At 36.6% G+C, this 7,882-nt stretch overlaps 1 long non-coding RNA gene across 3 annotated transcripts; it reads right to left on the bottom strand.

The window, feature by feature from the left end:
- Positions 1-476: 476 nt before the first annotated feature.
- Positions 477-5,624, bottom strand: LOC135718365 (uncharacterized). 3 transcript variants are annotated; one of them, XR_010520724.2, is made up of 6 exons: positions 5,433-5,622; positions 4,787-4,867; positions 4,569-4,642; positions 3,858-3,950; positions 3,626-3,689; positions 477-546 (listed from the first exon to the last, which is right to left on the bottom strand). It is a non-coding gene; the product is annotated as an uncharacterized lncRNA (long non-coding RNA). The 3 variants fall into 3 exon arrangements; XR_010520723.2 differs by lacking the exon at positions 477-546 and adding an exon at positions 3,465-3,559 and having other exon boundaries at positions 5,433-5,620; XR_010520725.2 differs by lacking the exon at positions 477-546 and adding an exon at positions 3,508-3,559 and having other exon boundaries at positions 3,622-3,689; positions 5,433-5,624.
- Between the last annotated feature and the right edge of the window lie 2,258 nt (positions 5,625-7,882).

The raw sequence follows: 7,882 nt of genomic DNA, 5'->3' as shown, positions 1-7,882 counted from the left end.
GGTTGATATCATGACGCAATTTCAACCTTCTATTTCCTTGTTGTTTTTAACACTAAATATAGATTTTTACTTTACACTGCAATAACGTTACTCACTAAATGATTTACTGTAAACGTGTCATTTTTAGTGCAATTATCATATGAATGCAACTTGCTATGCATAACTTACAGTACAACCCCATTCATAAAACTAAACACTTAAGGAAGGTAAAGTTTAAATGTGGACAAATAAGATGGCAGGTGCCTACCCTTTCCAAATAAACATGAAAGCAGCTGTTAAAAATATTTTTTATGGATAAAAACACATTCTTTCAAACAGTTAGGTTTCCAGTTAGTAGTGCAGAAGTGGAATTTTCTAAATATAGAATAAAATCATAAAATATGAAACAAAATCATGTTTAAAAGTCATTTTATTAAGCTGAATAGAAAACTTTATTCAAGAAAAACTGCAAATATGAATTTTGTTGTTGGTTTATTTGACAGTCTTCTTATGGCCACCACCACCCATCTATTCTGGCTCATGCTGAACTTAATACGATGACAACATCTAAAGAGGGGGAAAAAAACAAGATATTTAATTTTCAAAAAATGCTGCATTTTAGCCCATGTACAAGTAGTCTGACTTGAAACATTGCATAGCCATCTGATGAAAGAACAAAGCTGTTGTGTTTACGAAGATGACAATGAGGTTCAATTAAGATCATCTACAGTGCATTCAGAAATCATACACCTTTCACTTTCAATTTTATGTTGTTGCATGATACTGTAATTGTTTAGATATTTTTACAAAGTAAAAACAGAATTTTAGAAACTTTTGCAAATGTATGAAAAAAGAAAACCAGGGTTCCCACTCTTTTCTTGAAAAGATTTTCCAGGACGTTTCCAGGACATTTTCAGGACATTTTCAGCTGCTACAGTGTGAGTCAAGTTATCACAACTAAGGCTGGGTAGTAGTGATAGTATCATATCATCATTGCTGATATCAGTTTAAAAATCCAAACTCTCACAGTCAAGCTGTATTCGCAATCAGTCACTAACATAATCTTAACATGGCCTTGTCCCCGTGCATGACTCCTGACTGCTGAGACTCCCATGTTACCAATATCAAAAGATTTCCTGCAGAGCTTGCAATATGCCCTATGCACATCTCCAGACACTTTTTCTAGCCATTCCCTGAACTGGGGGTTTTCCTTCCACTCAGTTTTGAATTTGCTCTGTCTTCCTGACATCGTCACTAACTCCTGCCTATAAAGGACAACAGAAATGTGAAAGTCTAAAACTACTTATATTGACTGATTACTGAAATTAGGCCTACTTTTCATACCTTAGCATTTTCATATCTTTCATATTCTATTACAGTAGGGGTGTGACGAGGCACTTAATCCACGAGACGAGACACGAGATTGGGTTCGCGAGAACGAGACGAGATTTTTACTTTATTTTTAAGAAATTCTCAATGATAAAATAAATGAATGGGAAACTGAAATCACATTATTTTGAAATGTTTTAACTAATCTAGGACTGTCCCTAACAATTATTTTGCTAATTGATAATAAAGTAATTTGATATTTTTGGTAATAAAATAATAACCTTTAACATTACATAATAATGACAATGCAATAATAATTCGTCCAAATAAAGTATCAAAACTAGTAAACACATTTATATAGCCTAAAAAACAGAATTATGTACTATAACAAATGCCTACAGGGGGCGGTAAATGACCCACTTCAGTTACTTTAATTTTAAATGGATGCTTTTAGCCAAACAACGTTTAAATCCATTTAAATCTTTAATATTTGTCCAATTCTTTACAGTAGAAATGATACAGTCACTGTTATTATTGAGCAAGATTTAAAAAGCAAACGCAGTAAAAGACAGAATATAATGCATTTAATTTATGACGTATGCAGTCTACAAATGCAACCTCTGGATGCAGCATTTTGTATAAGAAACGGCCAGCATTTGACCTCCCCGAGAAATCTCGTGACATAATTAATTTCGCGATACATATTTAATCGCACGAGATCTCGTCACACCCCTATATTTTATGTATTATACTTACTGTACACAACACATTATTTTTTCACGTAGACTTCGACTCGAATGCTTTCACAGTGAATCCTTACGTGTAACGGTTCACATTTACCAAAAGTTGGAAGGTACACACACACGTACACACACACACTTACACACACACGTACACACACACGTACACACACACACGTACACACACACGTACACACACACGTACACACACACACGTACACACACACACACGCACACACACACGCACACACACACGCACACACACACGCACACACACACGCACACACACACACGTACACACACACACGTACACACACACACACGTACACACACACACGTACACACACACACACACGCACACACACACGCACACACACACACACACACACACACACGCGTACACACACACACACACACACACACACACACACACACATTACCTTTTTAAGCCCAACTGCAGCAAATGGGGAACAGGGTACAGAGAGTGAGGCAGAGCAGTGCCATTGAGTAGAGCGGTGCTGAGGCAGAGGGGAGGAGGAGAGGGACGGGAATGTTACGTTGTAGGTTCAGTAGACTTGTTATTCTCTGCTTTTCTACAATGATTAGCTGAAACTGCTTCACCACGCTGCTGAATCGTGTTGTCAGACAGGAGTACCGCACGTGCATATTTGCCACAGAACTCACATGTCCGTAGTTTAGAGGGGCAAGTCCTACCAGCGTACTATGTCGTCAAATTGCGCACTTGCTACGCAAACGCGTACATTGGCAGGTTTGTGTCACGTGGGGCGGTAAGCTGGCTACGTGCGGAAATGAAAGCAGACAAGCGCTCCAGCCCAATATTACACGTTAAAGGCAGGTCAAAACAGACATTCATGCACAACATTTTTAACCCGTTTGCGTTCATCCTACCAGGAGGGAAAATAATTTTCCAGGACAACGCAAGCGTTTCCAGGACATTTGACGTTTCCCCCCATTTTTTATGTGTTTTCCAGTACTGGAAAATTGGTCTTTCATTTTCCAGGTTTTCCAGGACGCGTGGGAACCCTGAAAACATATCATATTTACATTATACATATTCAGACCCTTTAAAACAACATCTGCAATTTAGCTCAGTTGCCTCAAATTTCTCTTGAGGTTGCTGAGATGTTTCTACACCTTAAAGCGTCCTGATGAACACAAAGATTTTTTAAGGAATGTCTGCAACCAAACTGACCAGAAGCACCATTGACTTACATAGTAGGATAAAAGAATACTATGGTAGTGAATGGTGCTTCTGATCGATTTGGTTACAAATGAATCCAATACTGAATGCTTAAGTGATATTAACTTTATATTTTCAACACGCCCAAATGAGATGCTTAAAGCAAACACTGACAGGTTGTCTGACAGACTACTTTTGTGTAGTCCCTTACCAATGAAATCAAAGATGGACTTCAGAACTTCTGGACTGTCTGTGTAAGACTTTGAACTCGCTCAGACCAGCAAGGCATCTTGTTAGCAGACATCCCGACCTGATCAAAAACTTTTGATTAGGAGATGTTATAATCCTATTTTTAATATATGTTTTACAAACTTACCACAGGTGATCTGGCAAAGCGACTTATGAAACAGCATCTTCCCAAATCTCCTCTTCAGGCTCATCTTAGCGATCATTGCATTTGATAAAGTTTGGAAAAAGAAAAACATATTTCATTAGTATAGAAATATAAATGTAATCTTGTGGTAAGAAATACAGAAAACTGTGGCCCAAGTACAACTTTTAAAGAAATTAAGAATGTTTAAATTTTTTGTCATAACACTATTCATTACCTTTTAAGGGGGAATGATTTGGGGATCTGGAAAGACACACTACTTCACCTCTCTGTATTTTATCACACGTCTTCAAATTGCATGTTGATCTGCCTACAATTTAAAACACATAATAAAATAAAAACAAGTCATAGCCCCTTTTAAAAAGAAAACATAAATTGTGAAATACAAAACACTGCATCTTATTTATTAGGATTAGTATAACTTGATCTTATTACAAAACAAATATTAAATGCATTGTAAGGTTTTAGGGGAGGCGCTTCACAAAAAAAGAAATGGTAAATTACGGATTTCTATTACAACATGGTATATTGGTGGTGCATTACCAGGGTAGGTGGCAGCTCATTGACAATTAAAAAAATTATGATTAAACCCATAATACAGAAAGATAAGAACAAATAAATGCTGTCATGTACACCACCACAAAGATTCATTTTTTTCTGTCAATATGAAGCCTCTATAAAACTTGCATCAACATCCACTCTGAACACTGGATTAACTTTTGTCTCTGTCTACTGAAAACAAAGTGTTTGAAATATGTAGGCCTACATACTGTAGAAGGAATAGTGGCATACAAAAGAAATTAATTGCTGTGTTGAAAAGTAACCATTGTATCCTAAATTAGTTTCTTATATTTTCCTAATGACAATGATAAACCAGTCTTGAGAAACAAGTAGCAGGTGTTTTTAAAAAGCCACTCTCAATTCTCACCTGTGAAGTTTCTTGTGTTTTTGTGTCATTCTGTTTCTGATCTGACAACCCTTGCTGTCTGTTTCTTGTTCAATCTTGACAAAATATAAAAAAGTAAAATTAGTGCAATATTGGAAGAGAATTCTATAATGACTTTATCAGAACAGAACATGAATACATACACTTGCATACTGCATTTAAGTAAATATTGTAGAATAGCGGGGTTAACACAACATTACCTGATCCAGATGTAGTGGCTGCTGATGCATGAAAATCTCAGCATTGACAAGATCATCCTCACTTTTCTAATTTGAAGGGCTCTGATAACGAAGACATTACAAAAGAGTTATACAAATATACTAAAAACAAGAGCACATTTGTCTAGATAACCAATATTTTCTATTTCCATTAAAACTTGCTAACTATTCAACAAGTAAGCAAAATTACACCGTTACAATGTATTTCAATTCGAATAGAACATGCCAACTTACACGACATTATATTTTCGTACAAAGGAGTTAACTTTAGTGTTTCGTGCCGCTTAAAATCATGGATACTGCGCGAATGACCGCAGGTGCGATCATAAGCGTAACATGTAACTTTGACTGATTGCCATGGAAACATGAGGGTCACGTCGACTATCTTGTCCCTTTTAATTTTATAACTGCATTTATACACATTACCCCGTCGAGAAAACATCAGCATGATTAATATTGGATTCGACGCCCATGTTATCACGTCATCAATAAGTTTGGATTAATGTCATTAACACGAACTGCTATACGTATCCGTTATTGCGAATTCGTGAGCCATAAAACACCAACATCTCATCTAAGTTTTAACACTTTATCAGTAATATGAATTTGAGATACTAAGCAGCTTAACACTGACCGCACCGCACTCGAGCTGCTCCTCCTTACAAAAGGCTGATAGGTGTCTGTGTGGCGCCTGTAAGACCTCTCGGATATAAGTTACGCTGACTGAACTACGAAATCAACACTTTTTCACCGAAGTTGTCCAAAAAAGCCCTTACATTTATAACTAGTTGCTTTTCTGAAGCAAAAACAACCAAGTGTTTAAGTTGATAAAAACACACCTCATATTAATTTATTAATATTCATAATAACGAAGTCCAATTTCGGCGGGAACATCCCGTGGACTAGCAAATTAACTACTATAACGAATACATTCGCAACTAACAGAAAAAAAACCCGATTTGGCATCGTGCTTTTTTGTCATACCACTTTGTATATGTGAATATAATAATGTTATGCGTTTACATTGACTTATATTTCCTTACCTCTTCTTTCTCTGAAGCATTTTCTCGTGTGATACGCAAGATCTCGAAGACAGCCGTTAAAACAGTCCAGTCTCGTGTAATCTCGCGAGATTACCTCGCTACCTGTATATTCAATTATTTGTTACATTTTTTTATAATGTCATCAATTTTATAAAATGATTTTTTAAATTTTTTTTCTGAATGATTCACATATTATAAAACATTATTTTATTGTCTCTCAGCAACCATTTACTTCACTGTTGTTTCAACGTTGTTTCAACGTTGAATCAACGTTGAACAAACAACTGACGTTATTTCAACCAAATTTCAACGTTGATTTTTAAGCATTTTATTAACCTTTTTCAACCGTTTACCATTCACTGTTGTTTCAACGTTGTTTCAACGTTGAACAAACAACTGACCTAATTTCAACCAAATTTCAACGTTGAAGGTCGGTCATATGCCCGCTGGGAAGTGTCCTTGCATGGTTGTCGTGGATTCAAGAAATTATATACTGTATATACTATTTTCGGTGAACACTGGACCTCAAATTTTTATAACATTAATAAACGCAACAACAAATGTTCCTATAAGTAAGTACCCAAGCAGCTACCTTAAACATCTCTGTAGCACCCTTTGTCTTAATACTAAGTTAATACATACAGCTTATCAATATCTAAAAACACTGACTGGTTGAACATAATGGTATAAAGACAGTTATATAAATAAAATAGGATTGCCTAGTTTATATTCATGTAAAACATATTTGAAAGGCAAACATCTCTTTCTCTCATAACCCTCTTCTTTAATCCTTTCACTCACTTGATGATGGATTTCTGTCTTTTCACTTCTTTTTAGCTCTTTGCCATCCATATGTTTCTTTCCTTCATGACTTCATCTATTCCTTTCCCTTCCACAACATATTTTTCTGTTTTATTTGTACCTTCCACTCCCATAGTATTTGACTTTTCTATTATTTTTGGTAAAAAGAATGGATATCAGCCTTTCTTTTCATAATATCCTGGAAAATGCCGCATTAAGTTGTCTTTCAAGCTTTCTAAACATACACAACACTGAATAGTTTTGTCTCCTTAACGGAGACAAACAAAATCATTAGACTAAATCATAACGAGCGATTTCATATGCACGTATGGAATATTTTGATTGCTGCAGTAGCTAACAAGACATGACGGGCTAACTCTAGAAAGAACTGCTTAAAAGATATTTACTGCTTACACAAACCTGCAGTTCAGTTGTTTTAACTACCAAGCAACTACCACGTGCAATATTTAACATCAGTTTAATTTTTGTATTTTTATCCTGATGCAACATTTATCTATAAATATGACCGTATTTAGTACTCTGATTTGCTGATGTGATGCTCAACTTAATCACTTTAAGACACTAAAGAAAATTTGTTTTGGCAGCATGTGATGATGTGAGGTGCTTTATTAGATCAGAATTCCTCGCTACAGACGTGAAGAGACTCTTTCTTCATGGGCATAAGTTGCACGTTCATAATCATTCTTGCCTTTTACCTCAACGATGGAAAAGTAACGTTTGTGCTTTTTATACTTTGTGCTTGCGTCCGCTACCTTTGTTTTGAGATCGTTGTACTTGTCATCGCTCTGTTGTTGCGGGTTTGTGCGACTCGAAAGGGATGGACTGCAGCGCGAGAACCGGGCTGCATGTGAGTGCCTTGGATGGGGCGATGCATCCTTTCACCGCAGTTTCCAAACGTCTCCAACCACGCCAGAAAAGATCGCTAGATTTGTCCTAGTCGCTTTTTTAATAAATCGCTAAAAGGGTCTAAAAAGTTTCTTAATCTAGCGACCAAGTCACTAAGTTGGCAAATCTGCGCGGACTTTTTTTTACACTGTAAAAGACTTTCTGCTCGGACTGACTGCATGCTTGTGTATGAACTCTGCTGCCTCTGGTTGGCTAACGATGGAAATTAAGCCAATCACCATCAGCTACGTGGTTGTCCCACCCCGTCTAAGACACACACACCAATCATCGTCAGATGTGTGTCTCCCACCCCCAAACACACGCAGAG

Source organism: Paramisgurnus dabryanus, chromosome 11, assembly GCF_030506205.2.
Source record: "Paramisgurnus dabryanus chromosome 11, PD_genome_1.1, whole genome shotgun sequence".
Classification (NCBI taxonomy): domain Eukaryota; kingdom Metazoa; phylum Chordata; class Actinopteri; order Cypriniformes; family Cobitidae; genus Paramisgurnus; species Paramisgurnus dabryanus.
This window is presented reverse-complemented; position numbering and strand designations above follow the sequence as displayed.